The sequence below is a fragment of the Dermacentor albipictus genome, chromosome 8, assembly GCF_038994185.2.
Source record: "Dermacentor albipictus isolate Rhodes 1998 colony chromosome 8, USDA_Dalb.pri_finalv2, whole genome shotgun sequence".
NCBI lineage: Eukaryota > Metazoa > Arthropoda > Arachnida > Ixodida > Ixodidae > Dermacentor > Dermacentor albipictus.
The window spans coordinates 107,357,491-107,376,614 of record NC_091828.1 but is presented as its reverse complement, the minus strand read 5'-3'; the positions used below and the strand labels follow the sequence as shown (position 1 = coordinate 107,376,614).

General features: G+C 45.7%; 1 protein-coding gene and 1 long non-coding RNA gene across 4 annotated transcripts in view; both read right to left on the bottom strand.

Annotated features, from left to right (window-relative positions):
* Positions 1-19,124, bottom strand: part of mwh (multiple wing hairs) — a 349,065-nt gene that overhangs the window by 285,135 nt on the left and 44,806 nt on the right. The gene's annotated exons all lie outside the window — the stretch shown is intronic.
* LOC139048966 (uncharacterized) overlaps positions 4,891-19,124 on the bottom strand; it is a 28,074-nt gene continuing 13,840 nt past the window's right edge. The window contains exons 1-7 of one of the 3 annotated variants that reach the window (XR_011508044.1): positions 15,831-18,270; positions 15,465-15,531; positions 13,167-13,532; positions 12,313-12,451; positions 9,289-9,379; positions 6,266-6,385; positions 4,891-5,481 (exon numbers count right to left, since the gene is read on the bottom strand). This is a non-coding gene — a long non-coding RNA (uncharacterized lncRNA). Of the gene's footprint in view, positions 5,482-6,265; positions 6,386-9,288; positions 9,380-12,312; positions 12,452-13,166; positions 13,533-15,464; positions 18,271-19,124 lie in introns of those variants that run through there. The other 2 variants (XR_011508043.1, XR_011508045.1) reach the window with 2 other exon arrangements.

Here is a 19,124-nt window from a genome sequence, read left to right as displayed (position 1 = left end):
CGTAGGAAGAAGCGGACACACAGACAACGTTGTCTCTGTGTCTTGTTGCTTTCTACGTCCTCGTTGAGTCAAGCTTACACATTCTATCATTGTTAATTTTGTTAGTAGGCGAATGTTTACGAGTTTGTGCGGCCTATAAAACTACTGTCCTTACCACGTAAAGCTATCTACTAATTTTGCCATCGAAATCAGTGCCTCGCCTTTCGGTGATTTTTTTTTTCTCCTTGGCTCCCGCGGACGGGCCACAGCATCAGGTGGAGGTGCCTGATTTTGGGCCCGTTACGCTCCCCAGTGGTGTAGAAAAAATTTCGCAAAATGGTAATAACAGCATCGAGAATGGTGAAGCTAACACTTACGAAGTGGTTGGCGTCTTTTTAAAGCCGCACGAATGGGACATACTGATGTAAAAGGTGCTATACTCCAGACATTTCCTTTTTCTGCCACCTGATAAGATGCTTTATTTTGTGCATCCGATCTAGTATTGTTTACGGCACATCCATGTATTTGGTTCCTTTTTTTTTTCTTGCCTATGAGCGCATGCAGGTGCACCGCGGGAATTATATTCAGCGTGCATTCTTATAACGAATTACGTCGTAAGTGCATCGTCCGTCCATGTGTTTATCTTCTCGATGTGAAAGTAGCTTTTGTGATATGGTCTCTAAACTGAATGGGACGGTTGTGCAATTTCAGTGCGAGCAAACGTGCGCGATCATGCGAACACCCCCTTACACAATGCTTGCATCAGCGAGAAAACCAGATAATCCCCACCCACTCATGCGAGCGTGGCAGCCCAATTCAAAGCAAATTTTGGAACTGAAAAAAAAAAACATGATGGCGACTGTATAGCCAGCGCTCATCATCCGCAATGCCACGAATATCATCAGCAGCAGCAACCTATTTCATGTCCACAGCAGCACGAAGGCATCTCCCTGCAATCTCCAACTACCCCTGTACCGTGCCAACCGATTCCAGCTAGCAGCCGCAAATTTATTAATTGCATCACCCCACAGTCTTCTGCCGCCCTCTACTGCCCTTCCCTTCTCTTCGCACCCATTCTCTAACCCTAACGGACCACCAGTTATCTAACAACACATTACGCGACCTGCCCAGCTTCATTTCTTTCTCTTGATGTCAATTAGAAACACGGACGTACTTGCGATTAACATTTTCAGGGCCTGCATTCTTTGTATCTAAGTGACTGGCGCAGACGACGCAGCAAGCAGGAAAGAAAGCTCGTCTACAAGCACAATGTCAGAATACACAGTCTACAAGACGCCATTTCGACTTTTCAGTAAAACAGGCAACGGATCCTAACAATCACGAAAAGTGCGATCGAGAGACTGTAACTTCGAACTTAATTCTTCACAGCGGAAAGCAGAATCTATAGTGCTGCTGCATTTCCGACTGAATAACAACAGTTGACGCGACATGCGAGGCGATAGAGTCCCAGCAGAATATCCAGCATACCGAGGACAAACCCATTTCTAAGCAACGTAAAATTTCAGCTGCAAAAAACCGATGATGAGCAGGCCGGAAGAAAGAAAACAAAAAATGCTGCATAAGGCGACGCTATGATACGAGCAATAAGAAAGGCGCCTTACCTCTCAAACATCGCCGTTTCTTGTCGGAACTACGTTCTTTCGAGCAATGTTCTGCAGCCACTGCTTCTTGCGCAAGCCGTCACGGCTCATTTGTGGGATAAGAAAAACTGCGTAATCGTCTTCAGGCTTCTTCTTGCAGTTACACGCACTACAGCACGGCATTGCGTTAGCGCGAAATCGCAGGAAACGCAGCGAGCGACGTTGGTTGCACCGATCCAGCCGAGCCAAGGAGAAAATTCGGCGCCAAAGAAAAATGAAAAAACGCAAAAAAAAATCAGAGAAGAACGAGAACAGCCGCGCGTTTCCACGGCAACGGCAGGGAGACCAATCGTCGTGCAGAACAGCGGGCGCGAAAACACATTCCCGCGGGGTAAACATGAGAGGGGGGCAAGGAGGTCGCACGGCGGCGGCAGATTTCAAACTCTGGCGGGACTTTCAAATTATCACGGGGATATCAAGAGCACAGGTGGTGGTGGTGGTAACAACTTTATTGAGACTCTGCTCAGTTATGATCTGCCAGGCCCGAGTCCTAGGATGGCCCCTCACGAGGCGCGACCCTTTCGGCCCAGGCAATGAGGGCTTTTTGTACTTTTTCGTCCGGCGTTCTGAGCTGCTCTTGCCACGTCTGTTGCGAGGGAGCTGGCAGGAGGGACCTGGGCCACGGGTTCGCGTGTCTCCCTTCATAAAAGACCAGCCTGCACAACCCATACCAGCGCTTTCCGATACGCTGTAGGTATTTTTGAGTTGTGGCAGATCAATAAGTCCATTACTAATATAATTGGTTGACGTAGTAATTCATTTTTTTCTTACTTCCTTATCATTTCACTGTTTTCTTCGTACCAATATACTCTCTGCGGCCACAATCAAATGTGAAGGAGTTGTATTAACCTTTTTTTTTATGCGTAATGGTGTTCGGGATTTCTCGTGTTAAACAACACATTTCCTTAGAACAGCATCACCCTTATGTTGCGTCGCTGAACGAGGAGTCCTCCACGGTCCTCGTTCATGCCGGCTGCTAATGTCCGCAATTTAAAAACTACAGTAGCCTTCGCGCTGTTCGCGCACACGGCTGTTGAGAAAGCCGGAATACGGTTGACGTCACCGAGATTAGGTCAAATCCGTGTCTCGGCAGGCGGAGGTGCCGTTGATAAGTGCAGGTTGGGTAGTGGAGTGGCACGGTATACCTGTGCTTATTAAAGCGCAAGCGAAATGACGTCACAGTTTGCCTAAGGTATTCTTGCCGGGCGACGTTGCGGTGTAGCATGAAGACCATTTTGCTGGAGTCGCAGCGAAGCTTTTTCGGCAATTTTGAATCTGAGATCTGAGCAACTTTGACTCGCGCGTCGCGACTATATGCAAGGCAAATCTTTCAACGAGCTTTTCCACAAGGATGACACTCTGGCTCCGATTTTAGCGTAGTTCGTATTAGCCACGTGCATATCCTTCAAAGACAGTTTTCTTGAAGCATATATATATATATATATATATATATATATATATATATATATATATATATATATATATATATATATATATATATATATATATATATATATATATATATAGTCAGGACAATGTAGGAAACAAATTAGCCAGTTGTTATTTGAAGCTTTGAAACTGCCCTGACGAAGAGAGCGGTTGTAAACTCTTGAGACTGATCCCATAAATAAACTAAGTTCTCATTTACCACAACGTTTCCATTGCGCAATCATTTCTACATATAAAAGAAAGAATGGAAACAGTGGAGCTCGATAGTGTCATGAGAACATATATACATATGGTGAACGTCTTCCTGGATCCGGTAACTTGACAGGCAGGCACTTCAGAATGTGGTCGCACGTACGGCGGAAAAAATGACACTAAGAAATGATGGCTTTGCTTTCCACCGCTCCAGCCGAGTTTGGGCTTTGTCAGGCCGGACCCCGGCCGAAATCTTGGAAATGAAGATATCGTTTTTCGTACGTGCGTCCACGTGCTAAATAAGTATACCCTAGAAAAAAATGGCTGTGGCTTAGATAAGGTTAAGCCCAGGATGCGAAGCATACTAGCCTTTATTTTAGTTGTTGAACCACTGTTTAGCCTGGTGAACTGCTGTTGCTTGGCTACATTTGGTTCGGCTAGACGAAGAAACAACTCATGCAGGCGAGCGCACGAGCTGAGACCCGGCTATGTAGCTACGCGGCCGCAAGCGAGCGCACGAGTTGAGCCTCCGCTCTTGCAGCTGTTATGACGTCATATGGTAGCTACGCGGCCGCGCGCGGCGCAGCAAGGAAGAGCGTGGTTGTGCGGCTAGTATGCTTCGCATAAAAATAGTAGATTCGGAAACATCACTCATTAACACCTTGACAACCCTGCTTTGCAGACGCGGCCAGCGAGAGGTGCTCATTGGCTAGATGCGCAAAAGACAGCCACGTGACCGCCGACGGCAGCCGCGAGTGGTGGCGCTTTGCCGAAATGCCACTGCACTCGACTTGAAAGGTATCGAAACTTCAACCTTGCGCTCAAATGCACGAAGGTCTATGCGCCAACGCAGAGTTGAGGGCCACCGGCTGGAAGCAAAAACTTCCGGTTCTCGCACATTTCTTACTCGTTTTTTTTTATCTTACACGTGAGAGAAAGGCATCGACAAAACATGTACAGTCAGCGTCAAAATTTCACGAACATGGGAGGTTGAAGTAGTAAAGGCAAGGCGCAAAAGACCAGGACTTAGGGAGAAGAACAAAAACACAGAAGAACCCTAAGTCCTGGTCTTTTGCGCCTTGCCTTTACTACTTCAAGCATGAACCAACTAGCCCAAGCAAGAGTTCTACGTGGGAGGTTGCTTCGACTATTATCGCTGAACAGCACAACTAGAGCCAAAGACAATTATTATCACAGTATCTTGTGTATAGTTTCTTTTTTGTTCAGCGGCTGCATCTTTCTCATACAAAAATTTTGTAAGGCGATTCGACCTTTATCTAGCGTCGACGAAAGACAAACTCTTCCCAAGCGAATTGGGGATGAGAATGGGGTGTGTGAACCACGCTATTTGTTGTGAGAGCAGGGCTGGAGCGATACCTGATCGACGTCAACTAGAGGTCAAATTGCCCTCCGGATTTTTGTTATCAGTTATCATCATCATCATAATCATAGCCATTACGTACCCAGTGTCATCACATACGCAGTGACCCGAGTTTCACATACCCAGTGCCTCTTAGATGGCCCTATCTCAGGAATCAGCCAACAAAAGAGGTTAGCAACACACACAATCAGTGCATAGCATCTTCCACATAGCACCTCCCTCTCCATGTTGTTTTTCATTTAGAAGCACCAAGGTACATGGTGTTTTATTGAACACTAAAATGACATATAATTCAGATACATTAATATTCGATTCGGCTGAAAGCTTAATTGAACACCCCTAAAAATCACAACTGGGAAAGACATCAACCTTTGGTCACACAATCACTTCCGAAGAGCTTGACCAGAGGAACAATGCACGTGTACATTATGAGGGGTGAGATCACCCTATCTATGGTTTCTCTTGTATGTAGCATTGTGGGCAAAACGCCGATCCAGAAAGATATCAATGACTTCTAAACAACATGACCATAATAACAATGTGTGAGCACATGATGAGTGATGAGATCATCTCATGCATAATTTCTCGCACATATAACAAATCAGGCGAAAAGTTCGTGGTCCACAAGGAATAGCTGCACAGAGAGGTTTCCAGCCCTCACAACAATCAACTTTGGCTTCAGCATTGTGGACGTTGCACCATCCCTGCTGACAACTACGGGGAGGCGCTTCGTGCGAATATCTCTAGGACGATTTACCATTCCAGACTTCAAGACTGGTACCTTGTGCAGCCACGAATGAATACATGCCGCCAACTCATCTGCATAAGAAAAAAATATGGGAAGGTAAAAAAAAATTATCTTTGCAAAAATAGTCGCACTTTCCTCTCATCGTCAGCTTTTCTCTTCTCACCGAAACTTGTATGATACAGGCAATGATGTTTGACAACTAAAGATACACTTAGCACTTCTCAGTACCAGACAACCTCTCAAATTTTCGTAACTTTTTTTAACCTTTGATAAGTTAAACAAGTCGACAACTAATGAGCTGGAATGTTAAAGATACATTAAAGGAACACTGAGGAGTATAGTAATTTCAGAAGCATTGATAAACTACCCTTCTATGGTACCAAAAAAGCCACTCATACCGTGGGAAGAGGCTTGTAAGCAACGAAAGATGCAAAAAAATGAAAAGACAGGCAGCAGTGGCACTGCCTTGAAGGTCCTGTACAAGATCGCCATGACACCATAGATTCCAACGTCTGCTCAGGCATAGTTCAATTTTATAGCTAAATATGGGCTACGATGTAGTATTCTGAAAGAGCCGAAGACTTATAGCCTACTTAAAAAGTTTCTAGAAGTTTCACTGAGCCACAATGGCTCAAATATGTCAAGTACTTTGAAACCTGTGACATCGCACTGGACGTACTGGAACTCGGGTTTCAGCGCAAAATAAAAAAAAACTGAAAGTTTTCTCTTCAATCTAATCTTTAGTAATCAAGCTTTCTTACTGCGACATCACCTAAAACAGTCCTGAAAGAACACCAAGTGTAAACTCATTTACCCTTCCACTTTAGTGTCCCTTTAAGAAGCACAAGGACTTACCCCATATCCTGTGTCCCATTCCATTCCTACGTGGTTTTCTTTCGTGACGCCTTTCCGCCGTGCCAGAACTCGAATGAGACGGACTCTCTTGTCTCAAAGGACGTCTATGATCGCCCATATCTGAGTCACAAGAGAAAAAAAAAATGGAAAGGAACAAACACAACCTACTAAAACTCTTCGAACTCCACGTATCAGATATTCTATGGCGATAGCAATTATACGAAAACTCCAGGCGAATTTCTGCCATCTTCGTTACCGTAGGCGTTGCTGTGATGCTTCGTATAAAGTCTAAGTGCAATGAAATTGCGGCCCCATCTCGTATTCTGTAGGTGAGAGCAACATCTTGCGAAGATGCACCAAGAAGTATGTTGGCTTGATTTCGCAGTGTCTCCTTACGCTCTCGCAAGGGAAGAAGGCAGGGAGGGTGCGTACCATCCTCTCGTGCATGCGGGGGGGGGGGGGGAGCAGGGAAATACGTGCACGCTAGGATGGGGGGGGGGGGGTCAGGGCGAATTTCATCTGCTACTACAGCTTCGGTGGCCAAGCACGGCCACGTGCGTATTATCTTGGAGGCAATCTGAGCTGGGTTCGAAGGCTAGCGACTGGCTATAGCTGATGGCTTAAATGGCTTAAAATAAATGTATCATCATTGTTATCATTATCCTTCGTTTGACCATTGTTGATCACTTCGCACAAGTTATAAGCAGCACCAAAAGAACTTGGTTACTACCACTACTTTGCACGAGCACTGCAATGTAATGCCCCGCAACTTACATGCGCAAATAAAGTGCCCGCAACAAATGCAGAAATTCCGTGAGCGTGGATGGAGTTTCAATCTGCCTTCATTGTGCCCAGAGCAAAAATAGTTCAATGCAGCTAATGGAGAAAGTATACTCCGGTTCACATTTAGCAGGTAACGCTGAGGAAGCTATGAGAGTAGTGTGATCATGTAAGTCTGACTCGTTTCGGGTCCCAGCGCATGCACTAAGAGATTGCCGCAAGAGGGTGCAGCGCGTGAAGCTTACTCAAAGGAAAAAAATGGCAGTGGCTTAGCTAAGGTTACGCCCAGGATGCGAAGCATACTAGCCTTTATTTTAACGCGACAGCGTTAAGGAGCTCGTGTCGCAGAAAAGCCGGTGTCGTCGGTGTCGGTGTCTGCGGCGTTGCACTTCATGAATAAATCGTTGTCGCGCCGAACGCTGCGTTGCCCGACGCTCACCGCATCCGATGCGGGGGGCGACGCCGCGAGCGACGGCGCGAGTTGGAGCCCCGTTTCTCCTCTGTCGTGACGTCACGGTGTCACGTGGTATTGAAGGAGACACCGCCGCGCCTGAGGAGCTGGGTTGAGCTCTAGTAATATGCTTCGCATAAAACTCACTGGTCTGAAGGAGGAACAGAGCCCGTTGCTCCATTCTTGCTCCCCCCATCTTTTTCTTTAGTGTATAATACTGACCTTGCGATCTACCTGCACTGCTGTCATATAGAGGAGCGCTTCTGTAAACGTGGCTGCTTCCGCGCAACCCGAAGTGCTGGCATCTGCTGCTTTGAATCTGCCTACTTGGACAATTCGATATCGTGCCTTCATGACGACATAAGCCAAAACCTGGAATATGCGGTATATGATCCATCGGCGTAGATGTGCGTGGCCGGCTCCGTAGATTTACTGGCCGCGTCTCTGACTGCTAATCGTTTAAATTGGAATCTGCACTTTTCCACGGGGTGGTTCGACCCAAATGTCACGCTCAACGTTTTTCCGGACGGTAGTACCCCGTGCCGAAGCATGTTAGTTCGCGCAGAGTAAACAGCCAGAATTTTGTCCCGATTCTGTCAAGCGACAGCAGCGCTGCTCCCGTGAGTATCTGCAAGGCCGCCATTCCAGTGATCCTGCACACAACTATTAAGGCTGTGAGCGCTATTCCGTGCATTGAGTGCGCCTTCAGCTATAGCTATCCAGGCACTCTGCCTATCGTACCTACGCTGCAGAGGATGGCGATCGCAGGATCGCTTGGCTATAGTGTTTTGATTGGGAGCGGATTTACAGAATAGTGTAATTTAATGTAAGCTCAAATTTCGGGCGTCAATTTTTCATATCCGGCTTCATATAATCGACGTGTTCTTTAAAGCCCAATCGTGAATCAAAGACCACCCCAAATATTATTATGCAGTTTTTTTCTCTGGAGCCTGTCATCACCTATGCACACCTTCGGTCCCTGCGCCTACAAGCAAGTTGCCGTGAGGGAATGCTAAGAAAAAAAAGACGCTCATTAGCACTCATTTCGATGTGCGTTTCTTCAAACCATTCGCTGACCCGATTGAGAATAGCCGCCACCTTGCATTCTATGTCGGTCCTATTTTTCCCAGACACAACTATCGCCACCTCGTCTGTGCCAGCTTGAATGAACGCTAAGGCCGGCATTTCTGTATCCAGCAGCCCCCTGACCACCACGTTGCATACCAGCGGACTGGTGGGCGACACCTGTAGGCTAATTGACGAAGAAAAAGATTTGCACCTCAACAACACTGCAAGATGGCTGGGCAGCAAATACCAAACTACACAATAGCCAGACTGCATGGCGCGCCGCTGAGGCTAATCAATAAAGTGGACATTAAAAGCAAACCGAGCAGAAAGTGAAGCACATCTGGCGTAAAATAGTCGGCTATTTTTTTTTTGGTTTCGGACATAAATTTGATTCATTATATTCACCAGCAGAGCAATCTAACTTCGTTAAAAGAAGGCTTCAGATACATCGATCTCTGTAGCATATTTACCGGGAATTTCATTTACTTCATTGTATACATTTTTTCATCATATCCTGTTTTCTCACAACAAGGTTATACTAGTTTACTTCCCACGATTTATTGCACAACTTTGCAAACAGTTGTAAGACCGATTATCTCTTAAAAACAAAGTTCACGACACACAGTACATTAGCATATACTTAGCATATACTCATGTTTGGCGTTGTACGAATGCTAATTACTTAATTATTCATTTAACCAATTATAAGTATAAGGTCACTTACTTTTAAATGTGTAGAGGATACACGATGAATACATGATACATAGCATCTACAGCTGCTAAAATCAGCTCGGTCAACACGAAGATGAGCTAATCTGAAAGAAAACAAGAAAAAAATTATGACCATTTTTTTCCAAAACAGCAGTATCTCATTTAAGCTTGTTCATTGTATGTAGTGCTGCTGAAAGCAGGCTCTGCACAAAGAATAGATATCACAGTTCTGTATCCCCTAGAAGACTCAAAGCCGGCAAATTTCATTCATCTGTTCATATTTTACGTGGATATTTTAGATTGTTTACAGGGGCTTTGCAAAGGTTCTACTCGCACATTAGTAATTTATTTGAAAGCCATCAATAATAGATCAACATTGCACGATTTAGATGTACTATTACAATCAATAGACAGAATTGATATATTTTCGTTGCTCACTTGCAGAGTTGTAAACCTGATAGGTAGTTTCCATTTCTGAAAATGCGCGATTTTCAACAATCTTTATACAACAATTTGACGGTCTAAATCAGAAATTGACTGCCAACAGTGCCTAGATTGTAACTTTTTCTTTTAAATGTAAAAACCTCATCAAATTTAGTGCAGTTATTGCCAAGAAAAATAGCTTCCCTTTCCAATGTAATCAGATAGGAGCCCCCGAGCTAACACTTCCTTTTAAAAACATGAATCCACTTCGCACACGTAAAGTGATGGGTGTGAACACAGCCGATAGAGTTTTTTTTTTTCCAAGTGTGTTAGCTTTAGGAGTATCAAAGTGTAAAAAAATGTGTGGAAAGCCGGTTAAGTTGTAGAGTTATATACATATATATAAATAGAAGAAGAAAGGAAACTGAGGGGCCCGATTTTAATTAGAAGCAAACACAGACACAAAGGACGGCATAGGAGAAATAACTTGTACTTATTTAATTAAATAGACTACAGTTTAATGTAAATAATAACAGATGGAAAAACAACTGGTCACAGGTGGGTCATGAAACCACATCTGTGCATTATATATATATATATATATATATATATATATATATATATATATATATATATATATATATATATATATATATATATATATATATATATACTATGGTTCCAAAGCACACTGGCTGCATTGGTATAGCATACAATAATAAACACAACATTCTGGTACCACAGCTGGCAGGCTAGCCCTGGTCAAGTTGACTGTGGTGTCATTTTCACGAAGGCCGGTCCACCAGCCAAAACTTTAGACAGTAAAACAGAATATGTTTTCATGTGCAGCTCATTTCTTCTGTGCTTTACACAGGGTATTACAGCGAACACCTTCAAATATTTTTAAAGGTTGCCTGTGGCAGGTAACACAATTCTAGTTTGTCAGCTGGGCTACTCAAAGAAGCGGACATTACTTGCGCAAAATAATTTTAATGCACAATTGACAAATTAACAACAATTTACTAATGAAATTTAGCTAATTACCTTATGGCCCATATTGTAATTTACAGCCATATAGTTCGCAAGGCAGATCCACTTGGAACTAATTCTTAGGATGACATCAGCTTTAAGATATTATTTCCCAAACTTTGCAGGGAAATGAATTGGCGTTCCAGTGACTTTCATCACAAAAAGTCGTTTTATGCATTGAAGCACAAAAGTAATTGGAACGTCAATGCAAGTCTGTAACCTCATCACCAATTAATTTGTTTGCAGATTATTGTGTAATACAGGTACTGAAAGATCACTAACTCTAATGATTCATATAAGCTGCAAGGCGTCTACAATGCGTCGCTCTGGTGAAACAAATGGCTTACGAAACTTAACGCTAGCTAGTGTAAATTAATGCACATATCATGTACGGTCAGCATTGGCAATCAGTGTAGATATTGTGCCAAATGACACTTTGCTAGCATCAGTTAACGCTCACTAATACCTTGACCTTCACATAGCTAACGATCTGTCATGGGATATGCATGCTAATGCTAATAGCATGTTAGGATGTCTTTATCGTAATTTTTCAGATGTTTCAACTTCTGTATAATTTTTCTACTGTTCCGACGTCTATAAAACTAACACTCTACAAAACCCTAGTTCGCTCAAAACTAGCATACGCATCTTCCATACAAACTCATGCGTACATTCAGTGGCGTTAAGGATGAGAAAAAAGAAACTTGGGTAGCCTATGAATACCGCCACGTGTGCATTCAGTGGCATCCACGAGGAAGGAACGACGCAGTGAGTGAAGTGTTGGGGTGAGGGTTCACATGTTAGCATAGAGCGTACGAGGGATTGCAGCTGCCTGTGGTGTGTTCCTTTTGAGCTTTAAGTTACTGCAATTTCTGTGAGATCATGAAGAGGGTTAATATATCTCCGCCTGGTTATATGTACCCGTATGGTAACCTCCACTGACCTCCAAGTCCTGCGAACTGCATTTCATCGCATTCTTCGTACACGTGGTGTCTTTTGCATTTGCCTGCAAACTCCTTTTTATACGAAATTCATGCGTGTATGAAAAAACTAAAAGATAAATGACGAATTACACCACAAATTCCATGACATCAACATAAGAGAAGGGTGACGAGAATCTCTAATATATGATGCAGAATTCGAGATGAAATCAGCACAACTAATCTTTTTTTATGTGAATAGCTTGATTTGGCCCTTTTGCGCGTATTTCCAATGGTCGGCGGTCAAATTTTCACCGCCGCCAAAAGGCACTAATGCTAGGCTGTGGGCTGTGTACTCTCACACAACAGAGTTGTGGTGCTGAACACAAACTAACACAGCTCTGTGAGGCGAGCACTACACGGCTACAGCTCGGGGCACCTGAACGTTTTCATACTTTGGTGGAGTACTAATCAACGACTGCCCTCATCGCCTTCTAATTAAAGCAAATTCGCTACAAGCACTCGGATATTCAGCGCCATTGACAGCCATCATCTTGTACGCCACACACCTATTTCATTCTCTTCAATTCTTATATTTCGAAAGATTCAAGCAGAAAGTTTGCATGCAAGAAGCTATAAGAACAAAAATGTCGACATTCACTTACGGCGAAGCCAGAGGAAGCCACAAGCACCCCAACCTGCGCATATCGCTGCGATGCACTCTTTCAGAGCGCCGGCCATAACGAGCACACGGCAGGTGGCTGTATGGGCTTTCAGTATGGTGTCCATTGTTTTTACGCAAGCCTGTAAAGAACCACAGCAGGTAAATTGTGTCAATGCATCATTATTTCATTATAAAATATCAATTCAATGTTCATTAATAGCCGGTATGCGTGCATGTATGCATATACTCGTATATATATATATATATATATACCCACACACACAGGGTGTTCCAACTGTCACGCACCAAGATTTAAAGATAACCAAACGCCGGGTAGCTGGACAGAACCAAGGCAGTGTTGTCTGCCATCGCTTCGAGGTAGTGCTCATATTATTTTTGCACTTTACTTAATTACATTAGTCTTAATAAACTTCTCAAATATTATAATTAGATGAAAAGTGTCAATGGTAGAGCAACATAGAAACTCCCAATACAGCTTTCTGCTGCTCAGTAGATCCTACATAAAAGTGTTTTTAGGAGTGTAAAAGAAGCCCCCGAATACAAACAAAATTTACACGTGACCGGCCGCTCGAGGCACTTTGTGTGTACATGCGGGCAACGTTTACTGGCGTGTCGAGCGCCTGTTGCGCAAGCCTCTACCTCCAGTTTGAGAATTAGCGCAGCTGCAAGTGCATAATCACAAACTGCAAGAAGAATAAAAGAAGACGTGCTTTTTTAACATGCTCCATGGTATTACGATGATCAATCGTTCTCACATCATAATATATTTTCTTCACACATGTGCGATAATCAGTCACAAAATTATGCACGCAAGCTTATTGTGAAAATACATACATTCCTTTGCGCTTTCTTGTAACATTTTAGTTGTAGATCCATAATGGCTTCCATGGCGATGCTCTGTTCCATCAAGTAACCAATCAGTAACAAAGCATGTACTTCTGTGAACGAGTCGGCGTCCATGTATGGCATGAAAGCGATGCATAACTCCGCTTTGATGTAGTAGATGAGGTCATCTAAACTTCTGGTGAACGCTCCTCTTCGTTCTGGTCGTACATTATTTTTCTTGGTACCGAGGCTTCTTTGTAATCCTTTGAGGCACACAAATTTTACGAGTGCACTTATGCACATTAGAGCTGCCCACGTGATCTTTTCATCATAGAATGCCAGGCAGCTCGAGACTGTTGGTGCGATAGCTCTGATCTGGAAATGAAAACCAAGGAAAATGTAAAACGTAAAGGAATAAAGGCAGTTATTAAATATAAAATCGTGCAAAATATTTGTGTAACGCACTAGCTTAATGCAGCAGATGTGACCAACATGCAAAAGAAAGGCAGTGCAGAAAAAATACACGTTCATAACCGTAGAACTATTTATTGCGTAATTTACAGAGGTAACAAAGAAAATATTGAATGGTGTCCATCGTAATTAGTCAATTACCTATTGTAGTTAATGCCACTTTTAAATATTGAAATTAAAATTGTTATACCCAAACGCACTTTCTTGCTCACTTGTGTTCTGCACTACGTGGGAACGGCATACGTACACGCCTCACGCACGCCTGGAGGAACGGCACGGTGTGGTGCACAGGCGCAGTGCCGCACGCAAGTTCTGGTCCGTGTGGATGGCACTGACTTGCGTGCGGCACAAACATATTATAACAAACATATTAGTTGTGCTAATATGTTTATTATACAATAGCATTTTGTTTATACTTGTGTTGAAATTCGTAACAGCTTTATTTGTGGTCAACCCAGCAACTCCTGTTTTGGCATATATGCTAACAATATCGACAAATAAATTTTAAAGAATAAGAAAAAGGAGTGGCGACTGTGCCGGTAGCCAGCATTATGCCGTCCCAGATAATGTGCCAGCACTGACGGCCGGTTGGCTGTCGCGACTGCGGGACCACGGCCACATATTTATTTATTCCCTGTAGTAAGTCGGCATAATTAAAGTAATTGCTTTTAAAACCAGCGAATTATATATTAAGGTGTTACGAGCTAAAATGGCACCACTGGCTGGCTCCCATAAAGTTAGTGCCATCCACAGGGACCAGAACTTGCGCGCGGCACGGGGCATGCGTGCCACTCCGTTCCGTGCCTCCATGCGTGCGTGAGGCGTGTACGTACGCCGTTCCCACGTGGTGTTCACACGCGTGAACGTTTAAGGGCGGAGCTCTTGTGCGCCCGTTCCTGCGTCGAGCGTGGGCGCGCCTCGGCGTACGTCGTACCTAGTAACCGAGCACATCGAAAGATGAAGGAGAGAACGCGGAGCGGGAGATGAAAGACGCGAACGGCGGAGACCAATGAGAGCGGCCCCTTCAGTGACGCGGGCGCGGGAAAGTGAAGCAGTGCGAACCCGCCCGACCACTGGATGCGTATACGCGTATCTGGTTTCGGCCGGACCGCTCGTTTCGTACTGCAGTCTGCTCGCGTCAGATCTCGGTCGCGCTTTTTCACGTGGTGGCGGCGGTCAGATGCGCACGTTGGCGCACATGGTCGCAAGTGTTCGGGCATGTGACGTGGACTCTGGGCGCGATGCCGCAAGACTATTCCAAACGGAAATTATTCCAAAGTACGGACATCAAATTGACATGGCTGTTTATGGGAACAGGGGCGGGAACCCGCGACGTTTTTCAATCATGCCAATCAGATGCCTTCATGGTTGCCGGAAGCGTAAGCATCACTGTGACGCGTGTCAGTTTTCGAGGGTTCCTGACGTCACACGTGAGAGGCAAAAAGGGCGCGGCCTGGAAATTTTTGGCCAATCACCGAGGAGCAACGGCGGATTTGGAATAAAACAAGTTGGGAATAATCTTACGTTATACCCACCCAGGCTGTCGCTAGCTTTGATAACTTATATGCAGTAACCTTACCGAGCACCAGGCGGAAAACAACTAAAGAAGTTAAATTATGGGGTTGTACGTGCCGAAACCACGATCTGATTAAGCATGCAACTACTAAAAAGCACACTAAATGAGCGTTTATGAATGCGACAAATGAGGTTTATGCAAGATGATCATCCGCAAAATATCGCATCCACCGAACCAGAGCTAGAGCGGTAGGAAAACGTGTCAGTCACAGCAGCCTAGACATGCGTTCCCATAGCTGAGCGCAAAAGTGCATTACTCACATTCCCGTACGCTGGAAGATGAGCGGCGTCTCTTGACGTCATCGCTTGGAAATAACACTGCTTGTAGCTGTTCAGAAGAAGAAAGAAGCAATCGTGTACCCTATAACGCTGATCATTTCATAGATATCTAACCTGTAACTGTACACAAACTGCAGCTGTCAAACGTAGCTGTATGCCCTATGACGCTTCGAATGCTTCTTTTCAGCTGATGCACCAGCTCGTGCACTTCGCGCCAGGCGCGACGTTCAATGTAATTTCGAAATCTCAGAGGCCTTGATGATTTGCTATCTGTATGCTAAGGGTGCTAGACGTGGCTAAATTATTTTATCCCTTATTTTAGTTAAAGTAAGCAACAACCATACTTACACGTAATTCTTCTCGGAACGAAGAGGAACGTAGGAAGACGCAGACGAAAAGCTATGTACAAGTATATTTACAATAAACTACGCTGCGCTTGGCCAAGAGGCAACAGCCCGTGCTAGCTTCTCATCGTCGTCGTCGTCTTCACACTGCTGGCCTTTCGTGATCGCACATATTGTGCCGTAGCACTACCCCCGGCTGCAAAAGCGCCGTCCCGGAGCGACTAAAGATCGGACTCGGAAGCAGTGTTGTAGGCCTTGAGCCTACTGACATGCACGACATCACTTGATGCCAGAAGACAGGACGAGGTTGAACCCACAGGAGCAATTTCGTAAGTCACAGGCGTCACCTGGCGCAGCACGAGGTAGAGCCCTGTGTATCGCGAAAGGAGCTTTTCGGAAAGTCCAACGTGACGACAGGGCGACCACAGGAGCACGAGCGCACCAGGCGAAAACTGTAACGTCACGATGGCTGGCGTTCCAATGACACTGCTGAGTGGCTTGTGAGGTCGTCAGTCGAGCACGGGCAAGCTGGCGTGCATGGTCGGCGAGGGCGATGGCGTCGCGCGCATACTCGCTTGTTGAGACCGCAGCAGGAGGAAGTGCCGTGTCTAGGGGCAAGGTAGGTTGGCGACCGTACAGTAGATAAAATTGAGAAAATCCGGCGGTGTCGTGCCGGGAAGAATTATATGCAAATGTTACGTAAGGAAGGGCAATGTCCCAGTCGTGGTGGTCTTTGGAAACGTACTTGGACAGCATATCGGTAAGAGTGCGGTTTAACCGCTCTGTCAGGCCATTGGTTTGAGGATGGTATGAGGTAGTCAGATTGTGTTGAATGGAGCAGGAACGCACAATCTCAGCAATAACTTTCGAGAGGAAGTTTCGACCACGGTCAGTAAGCAGCTCTCGCGGGGCGCCATGAAGCAAGATAATGTCACGCAAGAGAATGTCCACGACGTCAGTGGCCCGAGTGATAGCGTATCGGGTGGCGTAATCAGTCGCGACGGCTACCCATTTGTTCCCAGAGGATGACATGGGAAACGGACCGAGCAGGTCTAATCTAACACGAAAGAACGGTTCCACAGGGACGGTGATTGGCTGGAGATGACCGGCAGGTAGCACCTGAGGTGTTTTCCGAGGCTGGCAGTGATCACAGGCAGCAACATAGCGTCGAACGGAGCGAGCGAGACCAGGCCAATAGAAGCGGCGGCGGACGCGGTCGTACGTGCCGGTTACCCCAAGATGTCCTGCAGTGGGTGCGTCATGCATCTCAAAGAGCACAGTCTGTCGTAGCTGTTTTGGCACGACAAGAAGAATATCAGAGGCGTCAGTGAGGAAGTTCCTTCGATACAGAATGCCGCCCTGAGGACATATCGGCGAACGGATGCGTCGGTAGGTGTTGAGCGCAGACGCTCGATAAGTGCTCGCAGCGATAGGTCTCGGTACTGCTCATCGGCGATGTTAGCGAAGGCAGACACAGAGAAAATGCCGTCGGCGCTACTACTGTCGGCGTCGTCAGGCTCGTCGACCGGGTAGCGAGACAGGCAGTCAGCGTCCTTGTGTAGTCGGCCAGATTTGTAGGTGACAGAGAACGAATATTCTTGGAGGCGTAAGGACCGGCGACCAAGTCTTCCTGTAGGATCTTTCAGTGAGCATAACCAGCAAAGCGCGTGATGGTCTGTGACAACGGAAAAGGGTCGGCCATATAAGTATCGGCGGAATTTCGCAACTGCCCAAACTAGGGCCAGACACTCACGCTCAGTGATGGAATAGTTGCGCTCCGCGGGTGAGAGGAGCCTGCTGGCGTAAGCGATAACATGGTCGTGGCCATGCTGGCGTTGTGCCACTACTGCACCAATTCCGTGACCGCTGGCATCAGTACGGACTTCGGCAGGCGCAGAAGGATCGAAATGGGCCAGAACGGGAGGCGTTGTGAGAATGTCGATTAGATGTGAGAATGCAGAGGCCTCGTTATCGGCCCACTGGAAAGGGGCGTACTTTGAGCCCCTCGTAAAACAAAAATAATCTAAATAAAAATGAGGGAAAGCCGCACCACCAAGGTATAGCAGCTTTAAGCCAATCAAAATTAAATGAAGAGGGGTAGAAACCCAAAATGTAATTTGAAGTAAAGCCAATTATTAAGAAAAAAAAACCGAGGTAAACCAACAGAGAATGTTTATGCATACCGGGAGGGGATAGGACGGCGGAGGACTCGTCTGCATCGGCGTGGGACGGGTGAGGTCTCGTTGCGTCTAATTTTTTAATGAGTAGGAGGAAAAAGGGGGAAAAAGGAACTAGGACGTCTTAAGAGAGCGTGGTCCAAGGAGGCCAGCAGGTCCATCAGGATTCCGAAAAGCGGTGCAGAGTTTCCGCTTGACCAGACTGCACCGGCCTGGAGGAGTATTGGCATAACCGGATGGTTCCGGCAGGGGTGACTTGACATCAGGCAGCAGTGGGGTTGCAGAATCCCCTGGACTGCAGGTCAACAGAAGATTTTCAAGAAAGCTGAAAATGATGTCAGGCAGGTTGAGAAGGTGTATCTAGGGCACAGAGAAGGATGGGAAGAGAAGCTAAACTGCCAAAAGAAGAAAGCAGCCATTCCGTCCATAGTGTCCCCGGAGACAAGCTCCACCTTGGTCGGCATAACCAAGGACACTATAAGACGAAAGGCGAAGGGCAAGGTGGGAGGGATATAAAGTGGAGACAGGGAAAGAGGAGAGGGAAAGGAAACCGATTAAGGAAAAGGTATGATTGTAGAACGAATTAGGAGGAGTCCGGGAAAGTGAACGATGAAATGATTCGATATAGACGAATAAGAAGCGCGCGCTTTCTTTGATCTGTAAGAAAGGAGAGGTAACGATCAGGTGTAATGGTAGAGGGGAGATTCTCTTTAAGGGGATGAGCAAGGTGAGATGTAAGGGGACAGTCATTGAAGTAATGAAGCAAGTCTGTGCAAGGATTACCACAGGCAAAGTTACTGTGAGATAACAGGTGAAAGCGGAAATAATAGAAAGGGAAGCGGCCATGAGCGGAGGTGAGGCGGACAATGGGTCTTTTCGCTGGAAAGAAAGAGGGAATGCGATTGACGTTTTTTATCCATTGAAAGAGTGCAGTGTCGCTATTCTCTCGCGTCCACTGAGCATTCCACTGGGCGAAGGAATAGGTACGCATCCTTGATTTGATAGAGGAGGGAGCGACAAGGAGGGTTCGAGAAACACCATGGGAAGCGGCGGAGTTGGCGAGGAAGTCGGCGATCTCGTTTCCCTCGATGCCCTGGTGTGCCGGTACATGGAAAAGAGAT